This window comes from Lycium barbarum, chromosome 2, assembly GCF_019175385.1.
Source record: "Lycium barbarum isolate Lr01 chromosome 2, ASM1917538v2, whole genome shotgun sequence".
In the NCBI taxonomy this organism is placed as follows: Eukaryota; Viridiplantae; Streptophyta; class Magnoliopsida; order Solanales; family Solanaceae; genus Lycium; species Lycium barbarum.
Genome location: NC_083338.1, coordinates 61,765,628 through 61,793,491, shown reverse-complemented (window position 1 = coordinate 61,793,491; position 27,864 = coordinate 61,765,628).

The window sequence follows — 27,864 nt, the reverse complement described above, 5'->3', positions numbered from 1 at the left end:
GACAAATAAAGGAAATAAAAGAGTATGACGAGATAAGTTGCAATAGATAGACAAAAGAGTTTTGGTATGTATGAGATACGTAAAATAGAACGAACCAAGGGAACCAAAGGAAGGGAATTTTATGTATAAGATTAGATGTTCATACACGAATCACACAAGAACGGTTATGTAACCTGCAAGTATTTACATGTCGAGAATAAGAGGTAAGCAAAAATAGTGTGTTTGTGATACTCCGGGTCAGTTGAGGGAAAATATATGGTAAATTGAGTCGAAATGTTGAGTTGGAATTATCATTATGGACAAATAAGACAACTACTCTGAATATGATACGAGTATATGTTATATGTTTCCTACGATTGCCCTAGGGTGTGTTAGATTACTTACGAATTCGATAGGATCATTAATAAAAAGGGTATTACCAGAAGAATATTACACTTTGGAACTTTCACTTTTGTATCATTGTGGTTATAGAGAATTTCCAACAGTCTACCAAAAGGTTATGAAATTCTCGAGAATTATGAAGCCTTTAATGAGTCGACGAGGGACACCTACGACAAGACATCTCGAATTGAATTTATCTAGACTCTACAGATGTGAATCAATAACGTTATCATGGTCATATGGAAGAAAGGAACTGGGAAAGATTTGCAAACCTTGTGAGACTTAATACTATTATTGAGCAAGAAAAAGGATTGATGTGTCCGAGTATCAAGAGGATCATATCAGGAAAGGGACTCACTTATATCTCTTGAAAGGATATTCCTGAGGAATCAAGAGAGTATTACGACCGAGAGTCGTTACTAAGAAGGAAACTCATTTTCAACTATTCAAAGGGAATATTATAGATAGTGCATGACAGAGGATTAAAATGATGACTCCAAGAAGAAGGTACGCTGCAGACTATGTGACCTAAATAAAGAGTGGAAGTAGACCAATAAGAATTATAAGAGAGAACAAGAGGAACCAATATGCGATGGCAAACCTACCCAAGGGAAAGACAACTCCTATTCTACAGTGTTACTAGAAAGATAACTCAAAAACAAGAAAAACTCGACTTAAGTGTCAAGTGTAGATGGATATAGTACGTGCAGTCAATTATGGAAGTAGCTAAATTATGATCACTTTCTTTGAAAATTCAATATTGACTGATGTCAAGTGGAGAATGGTATTAAGCCAAGCAAAGAAAGGCACAGCATGATAGATGAGTTCTAGTTAGAATTGATTCGTTATAAGATCACCATAACTAGTATGCTTATACAGGACTAGTTTAATATTCGAGGATGAATGTTCTTAAGGGTGGAAGGATGTTATATCCCGTGTTTTCATGCAATGGAAAGTGTGCGAGTTAAATGAAATTAGTAACGGAACGAGGTTATCCCCTAAGCTTATAGGTGGTTAGAGTAATGGTACAAATGTGTTGTAAATATTAGAAGTTACACAAATCGAAGAAAAAAAGATTCGTTGAGGTTTGAAATTTATTAGAATGAAATATGGTCCAAGCTATAATAACCCGTATTTTTGGACTAGGAAATTGAACCATCTAGCATGAGCAAATTTACCCAAGCTTGAAGAATTTAGTCATATGGAAGCATGAAAATCAAGAACTTGGTGTATATGAGGAATGAAGTCCAAAAATAATTTAGGCCTTAACAAGTGTGACGACGGTGATTGAGAATAATATTTGGTGTACGTATAAAGAGGCCATGGACTAGAATTCTACCACATGATTATGATAATGAGTACATGTAGTGTGTTAAAAGTGATCCATGTTTAAGTGAATTGAGACCAGGAAACTAATTTTGGGTGCAATTTGTTAAATGTTGGATTATAACGGAAGATAGGGAATTAATTAAGTGGGTAGTGGTTATTCGGACAAATGTCCATACGTGTCCATAGTATGAGATAAATTTGATGAAATATACATTTTATCAAAGTCATCACCTTTATGCAATTTAACAATATTAACGTTTTACATATATATATGGCTAACCATAAGATGTATATGTGTTGTAATTAGGCTTATGTCGCACAAGAATAGTACTTCCACATTGAGATGTTCCCAAGTAGGAGTATAGCATTAATTGCTCAACTACATGTGTTAGGATGACTGAGTTGAAGGGGAAAAACGTGCCGGCACTCTTTTCTTCATCTTAAATCTCATATCACCTTTGGGAAATTATATTGGAAGGAGCTAAAGTTACAACAACTACGCCTTACATGAAAAGCATCACTTTTGGAGACATTTTTGAGAGCTAATTACGTTCAGCAAACCTCCACTTGAGGGAAATTATTCTTTTTCACTTTGGGATGAAGCAGCAATACGTTCTCAACTTATAGGGTTCGTCAAGGAAGCAAATCAAATATTGGGAATCCCGTGATGCTATTGAGATTCTAGTTCTTCTTGATGTTGTAGATTTGTAGGCTACTCTAGCTCATGTCGGGTGCTATATTATGTGGTTTAAGGTACGATTATACTCCTCATTTATGTATTTGATCTTGTAGATGTTGTAGCTAGCTTGTACGGTTGGAGACCCGTGAAATATAAGTCGAAAATCGTAGTCGTGTTGTAGTTGCGTGTCGAACTGTTGGAGGATGCTCTTGTAGTATTTTATGGTTGGTAATTGATGAGAGGACTTGAGTATATTGTTGTTGATGATGATGTTGTGTATATTGTGGGCTATTTTGGAGTTGGATTGGAGTAAAAATTATAGGTGAAGTGTTGCCCGAATTTTGTTAAGATTCATTCGTACTTGAATTGTATAGTAAGAGATGTATATGGTCTAATTGTAACCTATATTATCATGGTTGTAGACTTGTGAGCTCAGGAAGTAAACGTTGAACATTTAGACAGACTTCGAGGTGTGTTAAGGCTATCCCCTCCTTTTGTTTTGTGCATGAATTACATAAAACGAGCGGACGATGAATGTACATAATTCCAATGAATTCTAGTTCTCAGTGGTACTTGACATGATAGTTGTATTTGATTCTCAAGTGTTGGTTCATTCAAATTATTCTATTGAGTCTCAGATGATGATTTAATTTGTATATGGTTGCTCTTGATATTCTATTCGTGCATAACGTTATTACATCGTTTCACCGAGTCTCGGGCCGGGTATGTATCCGTGCACAGTTTCATTGCATTAGTCACCGAGTCCCTCACTAGAGGGCAGGGTACGGTATATATATGATTATTATATTATATATGGATCGGGCCGTACGTTCCTCGGCATTATTATATTATATATGGATCGGGCCGTTCTTTCCTCGACATTATTATATTATATAGGGATCGGGCTGTACGTTCCACAACACTATCAGTATATTATAATCTATGCCTATCATACGCCATAGAGTCAGTTCAGTCATATAGAGTTACGCAGATATTCTCAGATGTTAGCCACAGATGCATTAAATTATTGATACTGGTTTTCATGATCCATCTGTACTTGATGTTCTTATGCCTTACATACTCGGTACATTGTTCGTACTGACGTCTCTTTGCCTGGTGGCGCTGTGTTCATGCCACACAGTCCCAGATTGTTTTGCAGGTAAAAGTATTCAGCTAGGATGGTTGGCTATCAGCTGGGATTGGCAAACTCCATTTTCTTCCTGGAGCAGTGCCGAGTCATTTGGTTATCATATGTGTGTATGGGTATGGCGGGGCCCTGTCCCAAATCATATGATTCAGTGTTTACTTTTAGAGACTTTGCAGACAGTGTCCTGTGGATAGTATGTTGAGATGTCATGTGTTGAGTAAAGCGACCATGTAGGCCGATATGTCAGTTTGACTTACTCGATTTTTGATTAATTGAGTATCGTTCGCAAATTTCTATGGTTTGACGGAAAGTACTTTATTATATTTTGAAAATTTTCTATATGTCCAGTTTTATTATGTGAATGCCAGAGGGTTCGCTCAGCTCTAAGTAAGAGCTGGGTGCCCATCATGCCCTGTCGGAATTGGGGTGTGACAAATAGGCCCGAACATTTGGAGGATTGTGGCGTGGCTCTGTCTATTTGCTGATAATGCCAAAATCAACTACACCTTGTACCATCTGATGCGCTTATATTACCCGAGGATCTTCTGTGGCGGTGTTATAAAATTCTCCAAATGAGGAAGGAACCCCATTCTTTCCTTTGTCGATGAGAACAAGGATCGGGGCTGGTACGAGCGCTTAGTCTAGGTTAAGACCAGGGGCATCAAACCAGCGGATTACATGCCTTTCCCCGAAAGGTGGAATGACAAACGTATGTTTTATGGGGCCTTTCTTCTTTTAACGCGCCTTTAAGTATTTCTTCTAACATTTCCCAATGTTTCAGCTGATGCATGGCTTCCGGATGCCATTCCCGGGATCACTAGGTGGATTGAAAAAAATTATAGGCCAACACCAGTATAAAGAGTGGACATGGAGAGATCTATCTAGTGACCAATGGTCAGCACAAAATCACGGTATCTTTTTCTTCCCTTAGTTCTTATGATTGTCTTTCGTTCAACTTTACTCGGATTTAACCCTTTGATATTCAGGTTTGGGCTAAGGAAATATGACCCCATGACCCGCACCAGTGGATGAGGCCACCACACCAACTTCCAATTTTGATATGTTAAGATCAACACGGCTCATTGTCGAGGCTAAAAAGAAAATGAAAAAACCCAAATCCAAGGTTCAAAAAAGAAAGGAAAGCTCGAAGGATGCCGCTAGTTCATCCGATGCTCGAGGCCAGAGGGATGAGGGATGAGCCCACGGATGATATTTGGATTGCAAATGTTGTATCGAGGCCTTCTATTGCTGCTGCTACTGGGGCCGAGATAGTTTCGGTGGAGGTTCCGGAGGTGAGTACCGCGGCTGATTTGCCGAGCCTAGTCAAATTGAGGGAGGCTGAGGTTCCTTTCCCACCAATAGCCGAATATATTCAAACCCCGATTCCACTAAGGTCCGTTGATTTTATTGACATTACATGTGACACTTCACCCGAGGTTGGTGAAAAGGGCTAGAAGGGTCGAGACGACAACAACAGATGAAACGCCTCACAGGGCCAAAATAATTACGACAGCCGAGATACCATCAAGGGCCGAAACAACTTCACCTCCTCCTCCTGCTCTATTTTCGAAATAGGAGAATCTTGATGACATGTTTGCCAACATTCATCCTACAAGTGTAGAAGCCTCGGGGTTTGGCCATCTATCTATTTCACGAGCAATGAGGAGGCCTAGCCAATCTAATGAGTCAGGTTCGAGATCTAGACTTGTAGATGTCTTTCCGCCTCCAAGTGCAGAGCTGAAGAGGATCAGGTCGACCGTAGTCACCGTTCCTAAAGATTGCAGTTTTTATCTCGCCTCGTGGGGTGGCCAGTTATCTAAGACCTCTCGTATTAGATTCCGACAAAGAGAAGATGTATGGACTCATGGTAGTGCCTTTTAAATGAGGGTATGCATGCCGGTATCCGAGTAAACATTTTTTCCCTCTTCCAATATGTTTAAACTTATCTGGTGTAACTTTCACTATTTGTTGATCTCTAACCTTAATTATTTTATTCTTGCAGAGTGTCGTGCTTCTGAACGAAGGTTTCCTCCGAGCTCAGCACGAGATAGATGACTTACTGGCCCAGTTAGATGCCCAAGGATGAGAGACGGAGAAGTTCAAACTTCTTCTGCGACAAAAAGAAGATCAACTGTGTCAATTCGTTGCTCCTCCACCTCTCCAAGCCGAGCTCAAAGAAGCCAAGAAGGAGAACCTTCGGTTAAAAATTGAGCTCGGCAATAAAGTACTGGAAGAGGACAATAAACATCTCACCCGAGGGAACTCTGAATATGCCACCAAGCTGGGTGAGTTTGAAGCCATATCACCCAATTGAGGGAAGCCTTGATTTGTTTAAAGGCGAGGCTGCAAAAACAGAGGAAAAGTTCAGGAAGCTCAAAGTCCAGAGGGCCAAAGAGAAAGACAGGTTAAAGTTTGTGGAAGAAAAGGCCGAGACTCGAGCCTAAATCTGTGACGAACTCAAGAGTGAGCTCGAGGACTCTATCCGAGCCAATGATGCACTTCAGGCAGAGTTGGCAGCTTCCAACGTGGTTCGGGTCGCTCTGAGTGATATAAAGTCCGAACTGGAGGAAAAAAATTAAAGAAAGCTCAAGCCGACCTAGAGGAATCCCACAAAGAAATTGAGGCTACCGAGGCTCGTTCCACCCTTCTAGTAGAACATGAGAAGTGGAAGTCTCAAAGGTCTACACTTGTCATGACCTGGCTAGGGGCCATGACGGGTACCCGAAGCTAACCACCGAGCATAACTCATTCTATTACTCATCCTACATTCATTCATTATTCTCATGTTTATAATCGTAGGAAAACCATTTTCATTGGAAACATAATTACCTTTATATACATAAACCCTTTGGCTATCAAAATAATACATATATATACAATGGGAAATCGTGAGACCATACTACTCACACATGCGCATCTACGAGTCTCTGCTAGAGTACTAGACATATGAACGGGATAGGACCCCGTCGTGCCCAAAACATATATACATATAAGAATAAATCAATGGCACCTCCGGAACAATGGAGTGCTCTCAAGGCCTGCTAATAGCTCCTACGAGTCTAGATCACCTCCCTGTCTACCTATGGGCATGAACACAACGTCCAAAGAAAAGGGATGTCAGTACGAACATTGTACTGAATATGTAAGGCATGAATGAAATGAACATAATAGAGAAATCATAAGACATAAGGTGAAGAATAGGTATAACTTGCTTGACTTTTAAGAGTGAGCATTTTAATCATATCACATATATCATGAAATCACATATATCATCATATCACGTTTATCATATCGCATACACCCTCGTCGTTAACCCGCGTCCGGGTAATCATCATACACCACCCACTAGTGGTGATCACGTCTGGCCTTCTAGGCGCGGTGGAATCATAAGCAGCCCGCCTTCGTGGTGAAATGTCCAGTGTTACACCCCAAAATTTTCCCGTTAACGTACAGTGAATAGATTAACAAAGGGCATGATGTGTACGAGGTTTTAATAAGCAAGAAATAACATTTGATGAATCTAAACGAGATTTCCAAGACATATGAGGTAGGAGACGGAAGTTGTTAAGGAAAGCAAGGTATATGTTGTGTGTCGGGCAGAATTTACGAGTATCGAATTAATGATGGCTTAATGATGTTTTGGAGAAGAGTTATAATGTCCCTTTGATTGTTAACGAGGTGTTAAACAAGTACCAAGAAGGTTCCATAAGGAGTTGAGATCAAACGAAGTGACGAGAACAAAATCGGAGAAGAGACAGATTATACGACCAATTATAGGGTTCGTATAACATTATACGATCCGTATAATGGTCCGTAGAATCGTCACAGTAAAGATCCCTCACTGATGAGATTATAAGGTCACTTATACGGACCATATAAAATTAAACGGACCGTATAATGTGCCGTATAATGGTCACATAATGAGTTGTTGATTGGGGTGATTTTACGGTCACTTATACGGAAAGTATAAATTTATACGGACCGTATAAGTGTCTGTATAATTTCGTCGGGACAAATTTTATGTTTTAAATAAGAGTACCCCAAGTTCATTTATTTTATTCCCATTTCTTCTCCACAACTCAAGAATTCACTAGAACCTTCCATACTCCTCATATACAAGAATCCAAGAGAAATTCATGATTAATTTCATCAAACCAACAAAACTAAGTGTAAGAAATACATTAAAGTTCATCCAAGCCAAGGAATATCAATGGAAGTGAACTAGGGTTTTGGTGCAAGAGAAATATTTCAACCCAAGGCTTATTCCTACACTATCTAAGGTAAGGTTTATGGTATCTTCATGTTGGTTAAGGTATTGAAAAGTTCAAACACTTGGATTGTAGAAGGAGATAGAAAATGGGTTATGAATGTAAGAATAGTGTCATTTTTTAGTAGTAGTTTGGAGTGAATCATGAATATTGATATGTTGTGATTGTAATTACGTCATGAATGATGATAAGAGCATGATAGAAACATTAGATGGGAATGAATGTAATGTTGTATTATGAACATGATTATGGATGACCTTGAGAGGAAATTGTAGGGATTGGATAATGATGAATTTGATAGAAGTTATTGATGATGATATTATGAATGTTATTATTGACGTTTGGGAGTTGATATATGATATGGAGAAAGTAGTAGAAACAAAGGAGATGCTGCTCCATTTTCTCTAACTTTAGTTCAAACATGCTTATGTTATCGATTGTCTAATATGAGTATGAACTCTCTTGAAGGTAGAAATGTGAATATTGGAGAGGAACGTTCAAGTGATAGAGTAGCTAAACAAAAAGGTATTTAAGGCTAATCCTTTCCTTCTAAGGCATGAGTCTTCCTAAATGTCACACCCTAACCTCGCTAGGGTGTGATGGGAACCCGACCCTTACTAAGGGCCGAGCGAACCCGCTGACTCTTACTATACACATAATCGCTTTGGACTCTTAAATCAAATAAAAGTGAAATACATAATAAGGGCTTGCAGAATCATTCTTTTCATCATTCTCAGATTATGAAAAATCTATAATCATATGAAACTTGTAACATAATGCAAAATGATACATCGGCTTGCAGAGCCGCTTACAAGACTGACGACCCACATACGTGACTCTGTCTACAAAGTCTCTAATATCAATCAAGAATCATAACATATATACTCAGACTCGGCAACACTCCGGAAGGAAATGGAGCTCGCCAATCCCGCTGGAACGTCTTCTAGCAATGTCTTCTACTCATCTGTATGCACCTGCGTGGCATGAAACGCAGCCCCCGAAGAAAGGGGGTCAGTACGGAATATGTACTGAGCATGTAAGGCATGAAATACAGCAACAGAACCACAAACAGAATAAAAAGTACAGAAAGTAAGTACACTATTCAGAATACCAAAATGCTTACTTTTAAAACACAAATCATGCATGTCAACATCATATATCATATATGCATATAACAGATCCCGGCCCTCTAGTGAGGGACGCGGTGAATAGGATCATCACATGCCATCCTGGCCGCCACCCCCATATCATCAAATCATCAGATACATATATACATATAACAGATCGCGACCCTTTAATGAGGGACGCGGTGAACAATGCAGTGGAAGGCGCACGATAACAGATCCTGGCCCGGGACTCAGTGAAAGATACATTGAGGCATGCACGAGCAGAGTAGTGAGAAACTGTATGCACATAAATCAATTTTTAAGACTCGATAGATAGGTACGCTAGCCGACACTTCAAGGATCACAAACACGTTTCGAGTCAATCCGAGTTAGTATAAGAAAGTTATGGACATTTTAGGACAGAAACCTCTATGAACGTTCCAAAGCTATCTGAGACCGTCTACGAAAGTTAGGGACATTAATACTTACAGAACCTTTTTAGGAACAGAAACTCTTTATGCTTATTCGTTAAATAATCACACAATAAACTCGACTATAATAAGCATGCTCATGACGAGAAGTGAATAAGAATCGTAAACAAGCTCGGATTAAAGAATAGAGTTACCCCAAGGTGCATATCATACCTTATTTGGCTCTTGGACATGCCAAAAGAAAGAAATGGTAAGCCTTACATACCTGGAAGATGATTCTCGACTTTCAACTTACTTCCCGTCTTGCAACTCGCGTAAGAATTATTCGTAGCCTCGCACTCTACATATGGAATCGTTCATAATATCATTAGGATCATCGTCGTACGTTCGTCTCGAAACTTTAATTAAAACCCTTTTAAATTCTGTCGAAATTCGGGCAGCATTTCCCCTGTTTATATGCCTATCCCGAAATTCCAATTCAACAACCAACAACATCAACAACAATACCAATAGTATTAACATCATTTCCAATACCGACGTATGCCATAAAACAGCCCGCGCACTGTTTTCTAAATTTCTCAACCAACCAAATTTGCGATATAACTATTTAATAATTTTATTTCCATAAAGAAGCTGAAATTAACACTAACAACATCAATAACCACATCCTCCACATTTTACAAGTTAAATACATTTATTTTCATCCAAAGTTTTCTTCAAATCTCGTTCCATAACTCACAGCACCAACAAACGAATTTATCAGGCTATTCCCTCCGTTCTAATCCGTTAAAACTCTGAATAAACTTGTTTCCAATGAAAAGGAACCTTATTCATACCTTAAGCATGCAGCCACCACGTTATCACTCTTCTCCTTGGTTGATTTTTAGCTCAAATTGAAGACAACGCAGCGTACAACACTTTTCTCTTCATGGACTTCGGGATTCGGGGCTCCGATTTTGGTCAAAATTGGTTTTTCTTCTCTCCAAGGCTCTTCTCTCTCTCTCTTTCCAGAATTTTCTGGTGTTCTTGGTCTGAAAAATGAGGAGAAAGGGCTGAAATGTCACTTAAATAGACATGGGTCATGGGCCTAACCCGGTTGGGCCGGATTGGGCCTAGCCCACTGACCTTTCTGCCTTAAAACGTCCGTATCTCATTATCCCGACGTCCACTATGGACCCACAACCTATGTTTGGAAAGATAATTCAATTATCTACAACTTTCATTCTGGGAGTTTTCCAAAATTCCCAAATACCGGTGAGGTTATGGCCTCCCGAAGTCAGATCACCCAAAAACGTAACTTAAAATTATTTGTTTGGAGGGCTTCCCCTTTGATTTGGCTCAAGGGTCCTTCTTGAGTTATGTTTAACTTCACATATGTGATTCATATAACTTGTCACATGTCCCTAAAAAAATCTCGACGTGTGGACCCCACCTCAGCTTACGAATAAACCGACGTACAAAAATACGGGATATAATACTATCAACATGAGTTTAAATTATGTAGCAACAACATGATTGTCAATTTTTACGAGGAAGCACGTGTCACGCTCATGCTCTGAAAACACGGGGTATAACATCCTCCCCCCCCCCCCTTTAAAAACATTCGTCCTCGAATGTTCAACTGGCCTCATGGGGTGTTATAATGCTTCGGGAGGGTGCCTCTTATAGTTGTCCTTTTCTTCATGCCCATTCCTTATCTTTCACCCTATTTTCTTTATAATCGAACTCCTCGGTCTTTACATGAGTCCTCATTCCGTGTCATGGGTTTTCTAATCCACTGCGCCAACTCATTATCCTTGTCCTTCCCAGGCCATCTCTTCTCTGTTATTGTTTCGCCACGACACCTTAACAGAAGCCACGCCTTTGGTACTTAATCTTCTCACCTTATGATCCAGTATAACCATAATTTGTTCCTCGTAGGACAGCTCTTCTATTACCTGGATATCCTTTATGGGAAACACTCTGGCCCTGAGCTAATAAATTTTCCTCCTTTGGAGCCTGAAAACGTTGCGATTCCTTTTAAGTCTAATATAACATGTTCTCCCCCCCCCCCTGCCCTTTTTAAGGGGCTCCTTATATGCCAACAATCCTCGAGTATCCTCGTCTATGATAATTACCTACCACCCTTCATTTTCTTCTTAAGGCTGGGGTTCCGTCATCGTATAGTCTGGCCTGTTTATCTTCTTGCTACTTGCACTCTCGTATTTAACTAGAATACTTATAAGGGTATCCAATTCCGATGCCTTCTTTTTCGTCTTTCCATCTCTCTGTCTTTTGTGTCTAACGGTGTCCTGGACTCACAAGTTCACGGGGACGTCGAGATTCACTATGTCCTTTTATGGAGTCTTCGATTATACCTTACTCCTCGTCTTTCTTTCCAACTCTGTGCATAACATATCGAAAACTTCTTACCCTAAGTTTTTCTTTCATATTATGTCTATGTCATCACTTTGTCAACATTTCCATACTCTTCCATCCTCTATTAGTCCTTTCGCCCATTTAGCTCACTTACTCGTAATTTCTTTTTAACTACGCGTTTGTGTTGCAGCCGTGCATCCATGTTGTCTCGAGCGCCCTGCTACTTTTGCTCTTAGCATAGAATCCTTACAGTTTACACTCTCTCTATCCTTGCTCATCGAACCTTTAACTATATTTATGATGCTATGATCGAGCGGTCTCCCCTGCACATTCCTTGCATATCATTCCATTTCCTCTAAAATCGAATCTCTTAGACCTCACATGAATTCTCATTCCATACTATTAATTTCCCAATCAACAGTGTCGACCCACCATCCTTGTTCTCTCCTCGATACGTAATCGGGTTCCTACCGCTAACTCGTTAAGGTATCCTTTTTACTCTTATGGTTAAAGATTTCCAATTATTTTGCTCCCAAATATTCTCCTCTCCCTTCGACTAACCCGTTAGTATACCTCTCCTACTTTCATCCTTAACCCTCATTGGGTTTCTTCCTCCTCGAACACTTTTTCTTCTCTTGTTATTTGTGGCATCGGCTCTAAAGTTCGTAAAACATTCCTTCAAATGCGCAGATCCGTTCTATTCTTAAGTCATTCTTTCAGGAAAGCTCTTCCATGTCCGAGGCAACCACATTAATATGGCTAAACATTTATTCCTCTATATACTTTTCAAGGGCCGAAATCTTCTATCATCATCACAAGGCTTAATCATTCTTTTTCTTGCTTCACATCCCTTGTCATAATCATTATTCCTTTAGCCCCACTTATTGAAATTGGTTCTCGAACCTCACACATTCCTCTTTTGTTCCATATTACCATACTCTATCCCTTTCACATGCCTACCTTTGAATTCTTTTACCCAAATAGTCGCGTGCTTTGCCCGTCGCTTCTTTTGGAGGCTTTGCTCAATCATGTTTCTTACTTTTCACTCTTTTCGACATTTTGATCTCCTTGCCTTCCATTTACTCACTTTCTTTCTTTTCTGAATATCATTGTATTAGGACTTTCCAATCTTAACCAGTAGTGGAAACAGCATCAGCTTACCTTGTAACACTTGTACCATATCTTTTGTTTTGTCCCTTGAACTCTGTTACCCTGTTCGATTAATGCCTTCAATATACCACTACCCCGGTTGCTGGGGTACCCATACCCATTGATACAATCACATATGGGATATCATACGCATTCATATATATGTATATATAATTACTACCATCTTGTCTATAAAATATTTCCAAATGCTATTCAAACTCATCCTAGTTCTAGAGCCGTGATGCACCTTCCTTCTCTTCACCGATCTAGTCCGCCTCGTCCTACGCGACCTCCTTAAGGTTTCTAACCACTCCGCATACTCTATCTTCCTTTAGGATACTCTAGCTTCTCATTTGTCTCTCATGTCTGGATTTATAGGATTTCTCGCACACTTCCCAGGAGGTCACCCATCCTAAGATTTCTCTCACCTTAGCACGCTTAACCTTGAAACTTCGATGAAATCCAGTGCATTAGTGCTGATATAATCGCATCCACCTCATCGCATGACCTTCATTACATGGTCTGGAGCAAGTCGAAGTCTTACAGTTTCCGAGACATTCTCGTAACACGTCTTTCTCCTTTACAATTTCTATTTTAGCCTTTTCAATTTCCAATATTCACCTGTCACCTGTGTATATGACTACCTTTCGTCCTGGATTCCTAGATTCTCGATGGTAGTGAACACACCTTCATCGCCGTTACTTATAAATACTCGATTATCAACCTTTTTGGACTTCCGCTCGCCACTCTTATATAATAATCTACGGCAAAACTGATTGTCGACTTTACCTGAATCCTCCAACAGACCTTGCTCCTACTAAACCTCGAATGTTATCCATTTTAATCCTTCGGACTGCTAATCGTCTTTCTCGCAATTATTCTTCCTGCCAAGCCAAGTCCATAACCCTTCTGAAACAACGCATCCCACTTATCGTCTGTTTATGGTATTTCCTTTTCACTCTTCTTCCTGTTAGGTGTACCAAACTAAATGACCTGATTTTTGAAAGATTTCTGGTAGAGTCTTCTTTACAATCCTTACTATTCAAAATCTGCATGCAGCAAATACCAACAATGCCTCACAGGGCATACAATTATATGACACATTCCAGCCATCCAGAGCTTCCAATTCCAGATAAAAGAACAAAAATATCAAAACTCACCTCTGTGACTTCCCGTATCGTCACTCACCCTCTTCCGTCGATATTGTGCTCCTACTGAGATCAAAGGTTAGTGCCAGGAATCTCATTTCCTATGACTTGGCTCTATCGCACGATCTAAGATAGAAGGAAGGTCAACAATCCCTAGATGCCCTGCAGCCTCCTGTTTATAAATGTGGCCGGCTTCACACCCATAAACAGGACTCTACTGGACACGACTTTGCAGATAACCCCTAGGACGACTTGCTCTGATACCACTTTGTCACACCCTAACCTCGCTAGGGTTTGATGGGCACCCGACCCTTACTTAGGGCCGAGCGAACCCGTTGACTCTTACTACACACATAATCTCTTTGGACTCTTAAATCAAATAAAAGTGAAATACATAATAAGGGCTTGCAGAATCATTCTTTTCATCGTTCTCAGATTATGAAAAATCTGTAATCATATGAAACTTGTAACATAATGCAAAATGATACATCAGCTTGCAGAGCCGCTTACAAGACTGATGACCCACATACGTGACTCTGTCTGCAAAGTCTCTGTTACACCCCGAAAAAGTCCCCATGCATGTACAACGAACATAACAACAAAGGGGATGAGTGTGTGGTGTTTTATTAAGTAAGCGGTGATATTTCATGAATTGTTGGAAATGGGAAAGTTGTAGAAATTCATGCAGCCCAGTGGTCGTAAAGTGGTTCACGGCCCGTAAAGTGATTTACGGACCGTAAAGTGATTTACGGACCGTAAACCACCATCGTCCTCCAGCTCTCCAAACTTCAACTTTCTGTCGCTGTTGAAATGGTTAAAAACGACTTGGAGGACGTCCCGTAAACTGGTTTACGAACCGTAAACCTCAGTCGTAAATTGCCTTGACCCTCAACCAAACTTTATGCTTCTGAGATGCTTAAACACGACCATGGAGGACAGACAGTAAACCAGTATACGGTCCGTAAACTGTGGTTTACGACCACTGTTCATCCCGTCAAATATTCATTAAAGACCAGATTTTGAATTATTAAAGGGACCTAAACCTCATATTTTCTCATTTCTCACCTACACCATTCAAGAGCACTCTAGAACATTCGTCACAACACTTCATCCAAGATAACCAAAGAAACATCAAGATCAACAACACTAAATTCATGAAATCAAGTGTAAGAACACATCAAAGGATCATCTTAGTCAAGAAATTCCCAAGAAGGTGGAACTAGGGTTTTGTCTAAGTGAAGTATTGCAACTCAAGTCTTGTTCAACTATCATCTAAGGTAAGTTTCATGACTTTATCACGTTGTTTACGGTATTGGAAGACTATGACACTTGAATTGTAGTAAGACAGAGGGAGTGTACCATTACTGAGTGAATAGTGTCACTATGGAATGATAGATGAATAGAACCATGGAAGTTAATATGCAATGATTATAAATACGTTGTAAATGACGTATAGACCATGGAATAAGTGTGAAGTGAGTAAAATTATGATGATAAGCAAAAACCATAAAATGTAGGGAAATTGGAGAAAAATTGTGGATTTTGCTTAAGGTATATAAATGATGGTTGTTTCTTGCAATATCATGAGTGTGGTTGTATATGATTAGGAGTTGAAATAGAACGGGGAAAAAGTAGTAGAAACAAAGGAAATGCCGCCTAGTTTTCTCTAGGAATAACGACGCTTTCTTAGGATGGATTAACTAATGTTAATACGATTCTCTCGTGAAGGTAACAACGTAACTTCGAAGGAAGACAAGTGAGCGATAGCATAGCTGAATGACCAGGTATGTGAGGCTAGTCCTTTCTTTCTAATGGCATTAATCTTATAGTATGAGTCCCTCTCCTCTTCATAAGTTCATGTATCCCGAGAAGCTTAAGCCTATATTCTTACATGTCTACATAAGATGAGAAAAATGATATGATGATACCATATTGACTATGATGTCCTTTATTGCTTACACTCACCTTATGTACTAATCCCTTCAAGGTGAGGCAGAATGTCGATAATTGCTCCATAATGAAATTGGGAGATCACGACCTTACGTCACCCTGGTAGAGTATAGATAATCTTGAGCCTATGCATGCATCATGTTAAGATAAACATATTTTGACGAACTTATTATTATATGTATTTTATAAAGAGCATGTCATAATTGCATCACACCGCGCCTATTTGGCCGGGCAGTCACCGCTACGGCGGGCAGCTATACGGATAGACCACGGCCTTCGGGCGTGGGCAGACACCACTAGTGGGCGGCATGAGATGGTACCCCGGACGCGGGAGGCCTGGACGCAGGCTCAGATTATTGATTATCACACCGTTATGACATGGACGGGCAGCTTGCATGTCATGCATTTATGATATTATGATAAATACGAGTAAGATAGCATGCATTACTTCTCTTATGATATTTATTCAGATTCAGATGTTCTTATTGATGCTATCACTATATTGTTGTAGCTCTTCTTCACTGTTTATGCCTCTCCTACTCAGTACAATATTCGTACGGATGTCCTTTTCCTTAGACGCTGTGTTCATGCCCACAGGTAGGCAAGGAGGCGAGCTTGATCCAGACACTTAGGATCTGTCAGCTGTTGAGAGCACTCCATCGTTTGGAGGTGCTTATGATCTCTCTTTTGGGCATATATGTATATATATATATTGGGCATGACGGAGTCTTGTTCCGTCCATTGTATAGTATGTCAGTAGAGGCTCGTAGATGCGCAGTGTGGGTAGTATGGTCTCACAGTCTGCATGTATATGTGCACTTCTTATTTTGATATACTAAAGATCCTTGTATATATAAAAGTATGTATGTTTTCTTATAAGTTAAGATTTTTCCATGCTTTCAGTACAAATATGATAAAAAGGGCATTAATCGAGTGAGACGAGTAATATAGCAAGCGGTGCTCGGCGGTCAGCCCCGGGTACCCGTCGCGGCCGCTAGTTGGGTCGTGACAGTCTCTAAAATCAATCAGGAATCATAACATATATACTCAGACTCGGCAACACTCCGGAAGGAAATGGAGCTCGCCAATCCCGTTGGAACGTCTTTTAGCAATGTCTTCTACTCATCTGTATGCACCTGCGTGGCATGAAATGCAGCCCCCGAAGAAAGGGGGTCAGTACGGAATATGTACTGAGCATGTAAGGCATGAAATACAACAACAGAACCACAAACAGAATAAAAAGTACAGAAAGTAAGTACACTATTTAGAATACCAAAATGCTTACTTTTAAAACACAAATCATGCATGTCAACATCATATATCATATATGCATATAACATATCCCGACCCTCTAGTGAGGGACGCGGTGAATAGGATCATCACATGCCATCCTTGCCGCCACCCCCATATCATCATATCATCATATACATATATACATATAACAGATCCCGGCCCTCTAATAAGGGATGCGGTGAACAATGCAGTGGAAGGCGCACGATAACAGATCCTGGCCCGGGACTCGGTGAAAGATACATTGAGGCATGCACGAGCAGAGTAGTGAGAAACTGTATGCACATAAATCAATTTTTAAGACTCAATAGATAGGTACGCTAGCCGACACTTGAAGGATCACAAACACGTTTCGAGTCAATCCGAGTTAGTATAAGAATGTTATGGACATTTTAGGACAGAAACCTCTACGAACGTTCCAAAGCAATCTGAGACCGTCTATGAAATTTAGGGACATTAATACTTAAAATCCTTTTTAGGAACAGAAACTCTTTATGCTTATTCGTTAATTAATCACACAATAAACTCGACTATAACAAGCATGCTCATGACGAGAAGTGAATAAGAATCGTAAACAAGCTCGGATTAAAGAATAGAGTTACCCCAAGGTGCATATCATACCTTATTTGGCTCTAGGACATGCCAAAAGAAAGAAATGGTAAGCCTTACATACCTGGAAGATGATTCTCGACTTTCAACTTACTTTCCGTCTTGCAACTCGCGTAAGAATTATTCGTAGCCTCGTACTCTACATATGGAATCGTTCATAATATCATTAGGATCATCGTCGTACATTCGTCTCGAAACTTTAATTAAAACCCTTTTAAATTCTGCCGAAATTCGGGCAGCATTTCCCCTGTTTATATGCCTAGCCCGAAATTCCAATTCGACAACCAACAACATCAACAACAATACCAATAGTATTAACATCATTTCCAATACCGACGTATGCCATAAAACTTCCCGTGCACTGTTTTCTAAATTTCTCAACCAACCAAATTTGCGATATAACTATTTAATAATGTTATTTCCATAAAGAAACTGAAATTAACACTAACAACATCAATAACCACATCCTCCACCTTTTACAAGTTAAATACATTTATTTTCATCCAAAGTTTTCTTCAAATCTCGTTCCATAACTCACAGCACCAACAAACGAATTTGTCAGGCTATTCCCTCCGTTCTAATCCGTTAAAACTCTGAATAAACTCGTTAACAATGAAAAGGAACCTTATTCATACCTTAAGCATGGGGCCACCACGTTATAACTCTTCTCCTTGGTTGATTTTTAGCTCAAATTGAAGACAACGCAGCGTACAACATATTTCTCTTCATGGGCTTCGGGATTCGAGGCTCAGATTTTGGTCAAAATTGGTTTTTCTTCTCTCCAAGGCTCTTCTCTCTCACTTTCCAGAATTTTCTGGTGTTATTGGTCTGAAAAATGAGGAGAAAGGGCTGAAATGTCACTTAAATAGGCATGGGTCATGGGCCTAACCCGGTTGGGCCCGAATTGGGCCTAGCCCACTGACCTTTCTGCCTTAAAACGTCCGTATCTCATTATCCCGACATCAACTATGGACCCACAACCTATGTTTGGAAAGATAATTCAATTATCTACAACTTTAATTCTGGGAGTTTTCCAAAATTCCCAAATACCGATGAGGTTATGGCCTCCCGAAGTCAGATCACCCAAAAACGTAACTTAAAATTATTTTTTTGGAGGGCTTCCACTTTGATTTGGCTCGAGGGTCCTTCTTGAGTTGTGTTTAACTTCACATATGTGATTCATATAACTTGTCACATGTCCCTAAAAAAATTCGACATGTGGACCCCACCTCGGCTTACGAATAATCCGATGTACAAAAATACGAGATATAATACTATCAACGTGAGTTTAAATTATGTAGCAACAACATGATTGTCAATTTTTTTGAGGAAGCACGTGTCACGCTCATGCTCTGAAAACGCTGGGTATAACACTAAATTTTCCATAACCTTCCTAAATAACGGAAATTATGAGTCCATGACTATAAAAAGCTACTTACGCACATGATAAGGAAAGGAGATACGATACGAGCATATTAATGATGATGATGAATTTAAGTATGAAGAATCCTAGAGTAATATAAGATGTGCATGAAGCTAATGATGCTAAGCATAGTTCCATTGATAAGTTTCCTTGCGTACACTCACCTTAAAATGCTTGTCCCTCCAAGGTGAGACATGACTATTATGATCACTCCATAACGTAGTCAGGGGTTCACGACCTCATGTCACCCCGACACAGCCATGGTTACCTTCAAGTTTTAATGTAAGATTAATGATGAATGTATGATGATGTTAAGTTATGATAAGATTATGATATGCCTATGGGAGGTGTAATAATGATAAGTTATGTTAACTATATGACAATACGATTCCACCGCGCCTAGTTGGCCGGGCATGTCACCACGAAGGCGGGCTGCATACGATTCCACCGTGCCTAAATGGCCGGGCATGTCACCGCTAAGGCGGGATGCTATGTTTACACCGAGCCTAAAGGGCCGGGCATGACACCACTTGTGGGGGGCATAAGATGGTTACTTGAACGTGGGTTAACGATGATGATTTATATGATACGATGATGTATGTGCTATGATGATGCATGCACTATGTTTGTATATATGATATATGTATGAAATGTATCCACCTTTAAAAAGTTACGCAGGTTATATCTTCATTTTATGACTTATGATTTCTCTATTATTATGTTCATTTCATTCATGCCTTACATACTCAGTACAATGTTCGCACTGACGTCCGTTTTCTTTGGACGTTGTGTTCATGCCCACAGGTAGACAGGGAGGTGATCCAGACTCGTTGGAGCTACTAGCAGACTTGAGAGCACTCTATTGTTCCGAAGGTGCCATTGACTTATTATTTTGTGTGTATATATATATGTATATGTATTTTGGGCATGCCGGGGTCCTGTCCCGTTCATATGTCTAGTACTCTAGTAGAGGCTCGTAGATACGCATGTGTGGGTAGTATGGTCTCACAATGTCCTTATTGTATATATATCATTTTGATAGTCGAAGGGCTTATGTATATAAAAGTAATTATGTTTCCAAATAAAAATGGCCTTCCTATGATTTGAGTATAAAATTAATGAATAAACATTGGACGAGTACGATGGGTAATGGTATGAGCGGTGCTCGGTGGTTAGCCCCCGGTTACCCGTCATGGCCACTAATCGGGTCGTGACAAAAGTGGCATTAGAGCAGTTCAGTCCTAGGGAGTGTGTACGAGCCGTGTCTAGTAGAGTCTTGTTTATGGTGTGTTGCACGCCACACTAATAAACAGGAGGCTACAGGGCATTTAGGAAAAATGACCATCTTTCATCTTAAGAGATCGTGCGATAGAGCTGTGTTATAAGATTTTCTCCTTCCTAATAGTGTGCCATGATTTCAGAAATGCCGCCTAAAGGAAAAGCTACAGCTGCCCAAAAGGGAAAGACTACGATGAAAAGACAGGTAGAAAGAGAGCCGCCAATGAATCCATCTAATACTTCTTCCACCCCGCCCAATGTAGAAGAACAAGAAGGAGCTTCAGTTCCAGCTCCTATGCCTCCAGTTCCTCCGCCGGCTGCTCGGGTCAACAAGTGACTGAGGCTATTCATTTATTGACGCAGTTAGTTGCTGCCCAGGCACAGCGGCAGAATGTGGGTCCAAGTGATCGGGCGGCTAGTACTAGGGCCCGTTATTTCATGAGTTTCAATCCTCCAGAGTTTTTCGGGTCAAAGCCGAATGAACACCCGCAAAATTTTATTGATGAAATGTTGAGAACGTTGAAGATTATTCATGCCTCCAAAACTGAATATGTGGAGTTGGCATCCTATAGACTCCGAGATGTGGCGATATTATGGTACAATAATTGGCTATCATCAAGAAAAGAGAATGCACCTCCTCTCGTTTGGCAAGAATTTGTAGATGCCTTCATCCGCCACTACTTGCCACCCGAGGTCCGCCGAGCTAGAGCGGATAGATTTTTAAATTTCAAACAAGAAAATATGAGTGCCCGGGAGTATAGCCTTCAGTTTAATTCATTGTCTAGATATGCCCCGACTATGGTGGCTGACATGGGGGATAGGGTGCCCAGATTCGTGAGTGGATTAGGGCCGCATTTATTCTTGGATTGTTTGACGGCTTCGTTGCAAGATGGGATGGATATTTCCCGCATTCAAGCCCATGCCCAGAATTTAGAAGGATAACAACATCCACAAAGGGGTGATCGTGATACTGATAGAAGGCAAAGAAAGAGGACCAGATCTATGGGGGCTAGAAGTTATTATAGAGGGGGATCAATGCAGGCATATTCTAGACACTCGGGCCAATCGGTGACTAGTGCGCCTCCACGATTTGCAGGTAGGAGATTTGATCGCTCCTTTCCTTCAGGACAGGGTCAGAGTTCGAGAGCTTCAGGTTCTCCGTTTGGGGGTGATCATAGTCAGAGGAGAACCCCAGTGCCTCGATGTAGTCAGTGCGGTAAATTACATTTAGGGCCATGTTGCCAAGGCACAGATGCTTGCTATGTTTGTGGACAGACTAGGCACTTGATGCGAGATTGTCCCTCGAGATACGGTAGAGGTGGGGTTCAGCCCACACGATCAGCAGCTGGTTCCTCTTCAGTGTGCCCGGTAGGGTAGACTTCCCAGATTCCAGTATGTCGAGGTAGAGGCAGGGGGGAGCATCTACTTCAGGTGCCACTCAGCCCTGTATGTATGCTTTAGCCGGACGATAGGATCTTGAGTCCTTTCGGATGTGGTTACAGGTATATTATCCGTATTTTCCCATGATGTGTATGCATTGATAGATCCAGGTTCTACCCTATCTTATATTACTCCGTATGTTGCTGGTCGTATTGGGGTGAAACCCGAGTCAATTAAACCCTTTGAGGTATCTACTCCGGTTGGTGATCCCGTGATAGCTAGACAAGTGTATAATAATTGTGTAATTGTGATATGCGACCACCAGACTAAAGCTGATTTAGTTGAGCTGGAAACGTTAGATTTCGATGTGATCATAGGTATGGATTGGTTGGCCTCATGTTATGCTAATGTTGATTGCCGGATGAAAGTAGTTCGATTTCAATTTCCGGGAGAGCTCGTACTTGAATGGAAGGGTAATACAGCATCTCCAAAGGGTAGGTTTATTTCCTTCCTTAAGGCAAGAAAGATGATAGTTAAGGGCTATATTTATCACTTAGTCCGAGTTCATGATACCGAAGCAAGGTCGCCAACTTTCCAATCCGTTCCGGTAGTGAATGAATTTTTGGACGTATTTCCAGATGAACTTCCAGGTCTTCCACCAGAAAGAGAGATTAATTTTTCCATTGATGTGTTACCGGACACCAAGCCTATTTTTATTCCTCCTTACCGAATGGCTCCGGCAGAATTGAAAGAATTAATGGCACAGTTGAAAGATTTGCTTGAGAAGGGGTTTATTAGACCCAGTTCATCACCGTGGGGAGCACCAGTCCTATTCGTGAGAAAGAAAGATGGTTCCCTACGAATGTGCATCGATTATAGGTAGTTGAATAAGTTGATGATAAAGAACAACTATCCTCTCCCAAGGATTGATGATTTGTTTGATCAACTACAGGGTGCCAAGTGGTTTTCCAAAAGAGACTTGAGGTCAGGTTATCACCAAGTGAGAATTAAAGAAGAAGATATTCCCAAAACAACTTTCAGAATGAGGTGCGACCATTATGAATTCTGGGTGATGTCGTTTGGGTTAACTAATGCTCCAGCAGTGTTCATGAATTTAATGAATAATGTATTCAGGCCTCTCTTGAATTTATTCGTAATAGTATTTATTGACGATATTCTTGTATACTCTCGCATAGAATCAGAACATGTAGATCATTTACGTATTGTTCTTGGAATTCTTCGAACTCGAAAATTGTATGCAAAATTTTCAAAGTGCGAGTTTTGGCTGAATTCTGTAACATTTTTGGGCCATGTTATTTCACATGATGGCATTTGAGTTGATACTCAGAAAATTGAAGCTGTGAAGACTTGGCCAAGGCCTACGACGCCCACATAAGCCCGTAGATTTTTTGGGATTGGCAGGTTACTATAGAAAGTTCGTAGAAGGATTTTCCTATATTTTAGCCCGATTGACGAAGCTAACCCAGAAGTCAGCTAAGTTTCAGTGGAATGATGCTTGTGAACACAGCTTCCAAGAGTTGAAGGATAGGTTTACTTCAGCTCTAGTCTTGACATTCCCAGAAGGGCCAGATGGCTATGTTGTATATTGTGATACTTCAGGTGTTGGGTTAGGATGTGTGTTAATGCAGCACGGTAAAGTCATCGCTTATGCTTCGAGACAACTGCGGAAACATGAAAAGAACTAGCCAACTCATGATCTCGAATTGGCTGCAGTTATTCATGCATTAAAGATGTGGAGACATTACTTGTACGGTGTGCATGTTGATATCTATACAGATCACAAGAGTCTTCAATACATTTTCAAACAGAAGGAGTTGAATCTGTGGCAGAGGAGGTGGTTAGAATTATTAAAAGATTATGATGTGAGTATTTTATACCACTGTTATGTCCCGTGTTTCGTATAATTGGAAATCGAGAAATAATTACGACTTGTGTGTTATAAGGACATAATTTGATTTTAGTGAATATGACTATGTTGGTTATGGAATCATAAATGTCAAGACCTCGGGGAAGGCCGAGGGTAAATTTGGAATTTCGGAAATTAGTTTCGGGAATTACAAAACGGGACTTTTGTGAATTGGGCCAAGAATTGGACAACCAAAAACTTGGGCCCAAAGAGGTGAAGTGGCCGGCCATGACATGGTCTAAGCCCACTTTAAATGGTCATGTGATTATCACATGACCTATATTGTGATATATATCAAGTCTTGGGTGGTAATTATCAAGAACAAGAACAAAAAAAATCAAAGAACACCACAAAACAAGGGTTCGGCCGAAGGCAAGAAAAGAAGAGAAAAAAATTTCCCAAGCTTTGTTGTTGATCCAAAAATCTTACTTTCTACATAGTTGTGAAGTGCTCAAGACCCTCTTCAACGGGGTATAATTAGTTTGGCACAAGAACTACGTTTACGACAAGTCGGGTTTTAAAGAAAAGGTAAGAATTTTGCCCCTTTAATGTTAGAGAATTTATATGAATATGTTAAGGATTGAGAATAGACGAGAATCCCGTAACTTTGATGCTTATAGAAAGCCGTGGGTGTGTGTGTGTTGGTGTTGTAGCCGTGAATTTCATGAAGTGCAAAGGCATAGGAATTTTATCTTGTTTAGTTGGTTTGTGGCGTCGTTATAACATTTAGGACGTAAATGATTGATTAATGAATTAAATTGGCGTTGGAAAATGATTTCGGACATTATCGGAAAGTGTATGCCTTTTGTATATTTACGTATATCATTGTATATCTTTGATGCTAAGGACTTTAAATATGATTTATGGTTGATGTTAATGAATTCGGAATGAAACGACGCAAGTTAGAACGTTCGTTGTAAGTTTTGGTGTTTTGGGAGAATTATGGAAAGTAAGGGATTTTGGGCAATTTCGTGTATGGCTTGGAATGCATTTGGAATGTGATGGCATAATCTTGAATGAGTGAATGAATACAATAATATGGATATAGATTTGGAATTTTGAAGTTTGAATGAAAGATTCCCAACTTGTGTAGTAAAGTAGGCTTTTGAAGTTTGAATATGGTTTATATTGTTTGATGATGTTTGGGTTGTTGTTGTTGATGTATTTTGAGCCGAGCTAAGTCTCGGGGATGTTAGATTTATAGGGGAAATGCTGCCGAAATTTCGGTAGGCAAAAATGAAGTTAAAGGCATTTTTAAGCCTAAGAATCTCAATTGGTAACTTTGACCATTTGCAGATTTCGGACGAAACGGGACATGACTTTTGGGAGAGCATACGACGTCTGTAAGGTATGTAAAGCTTCCCACTCCTTCGTTTGGCATATCTTAGTATGATAGGCGAATATGAGAACTTCCGGAGCATTTCTGCTCCTCGAAACCTGATCCACAGAAAAGTTACTATTCATTCAATTCAATTGAAGCCTAAGGGCTCTATTTTGGCTAGAATGCCACCACTCGTCCGAAACCTATCGAAATGTGGTCGGGTAACTTAGAAATGATTATGTATGACCTTTGGCCTATAAACGTTCGATAAATATGTTCGCCACCTCAATTTGACTCGAGGTGGGCCCGCTACCCCGAAACGCCCTATTTGTCTTATTGGGCTACCTTTGTAAATAAAGTTTGACATGCTACTTTCGATTTTGGAACTTCCTCCTACGGGATATGTTTTGAATATTACGATGCGCTAAGTTACGTTTTGAGCTATACGTACTATTTTGGAAACATCTTGTGAAATGAAACCTTATATCGACTAAGTATTCGATTATTTTGTATTATGAAATGACTTATAGGATTACTCTGTTTTGAAAGACTATTTTGAAGTATGATTTGCATTTGTTTGCTCACGACTCCGCTCGTGCTTTATTATGATTTCGGTCACCGGTTCCCGGGCCAGTTTTGATTCGTGCGCTTTATGATAATTCGGCCGTATGCTGTGTTACGGTTCCCGAGGCTTCACCATAGGGCCGGGTTCCGTTTGGAGTTATGCTGTGATATGGCTCGTGATGCGATACGCTCACCTATGATTATGGTTGTGTTCGGGGATGTACGGAGATTTGAAACCTTCTGGTGTTATGCTGTGTGTGGCGCCAGCGTCGGAGTGGCGACCACGTTCCTAAGCGTTTGCATGATTTCGTTTGCATTATGTATACATATATGATTTTGATACGGATTTTGACATACCGATTTGTACTCCACTTTGTCATTCGGTTTGCTTTCGGTTTTGATCCATATTTCTGTACTCCGTGCTCTACATACTCAGTACATATTTCGTACTGACCCCCTTTCTTCGAGGGCTGCGTTTTATGCCCGCAGGTACAGACACTGGTGATCCTCCACAGTAGGCTTCACTCTTTGCCGTTCCGGAGTAGTCCTCTTTGATCCGGAGTCCACTTTTGGTACAGACTCCTTTTGCTTTGTATATATTCTGTACATTTGACTATTTGGGTACGGCGGGGCCCTGTCTCGCCATATGTCTTTGTTTTGAATTCGTAGAGGTCTGTTGTCATATATGTGGGATGAGGGTCCTGTATGTGTTGGTTTGATTTCGTTTTCTGGTCTTAAAGCGGTCTGTTCATTATGATGGCCCCAAATGGCCCTTATGATTACGTTTGCACTTTTGACCGGCGATGTCTATTCCGCCACTCAGTTTGTATTTGATATGGCATTTTGATTTGGTGCGACCGCTTAAGACATATTTGATATAAATTACGTTTGATATGATTTCGTAAAATTCGGAAATAAGTTTGGATTTGATAATGAATATGTGATTCGGTCTGGGTACCCAGGTAGGGTGCTAGTCGCGGCCCACGGGGCTGGGTCGTGACAAAAGTGGTATCAGAGCAGTTTGTCCTCGGAATGTCTACAGGCCGTGTCTCGTAGAGTCTTGTTTATCGATGTGTTGTGCACCACCTCTATAAACAGGAAGCTACAGGGCATTTAGGATGTTACTTTCTTTGGAATCTTAGATCGTGCGATAGAGCTGTGCTGTTAGGGTGATTTTGAGCTGACTCGCTATTGTGTTTGCAGTGATGCCTCCGAAGAAGGCAACGGCGGCCCAGAAGGGCAAAGCGAGGATGGGAGAGACTAGTCAGGCACAGCGATCTACCCGAGCTTGTGTCTATGATTTGCCTGAGGTTGTGCCTCGTTCTGAGGGGTCCGCTACACCCCCACTAGTACAGCCTGGAGCAGGACCTTCAGCAGCTCCAGAGGCCCGAGTACCCACTCCTCACACTCCAGCTCCTCAGCCAGGGGCGGAGGACAGGACCCTGAGAGAGATGGTACAGTTGCTGACTACACTGGTAGCAGGACAGGCTCGCAGACGCGGGCGGAGGGACGATGATGATGATGACAGGCGGGACAGCCTGAGAGTTCGGGAGTTCTTATTATGTGGCCCTCCAGAGTTTTTCGGGTCTAAGCCCGACGAGGACCCCCACGACTTTATTCGGGGGATGCGGCGCTCACTGAACTTGGACAGGGCTTCAGAGACCGAGTCAGTCGAGCTGGCTTCGCATAGGCTTCGAGATGTTGCCGCTCACTAGTATGAGACTTGGGAGTTATCCAGGGGTGAGGGTGCTCCCCCAGCTACGTGGGACCAGTTTGTGACTGCTTTCACCCGCCACTTTCTACCCCCAGAGTTGCGGCGGGCACGGGCCGACCGATTCTTACATTTGCAGTAGAGGGGTCGGAGTGTGCGCGAGTATAATCTTGAGTTTGATTCTCTAGCCCGATACGCACCGGCCGTGGTAGCAGACATGTCTGATCGGATGCACAGATATGTCATGGGATTGGATCGGTATTTGATCGACGGCTGCATGGCAGTGTCATTGCAGATAGATATGGACATTGCCCGACTTCAGGCCTATGCGATGGGTATGGAGGATCGTCACAGGTCTGATCATTCTGGTAGAGATCGGGACAGGAGGCCGCCCAAGAGGGCTAGGTCCGCAGGT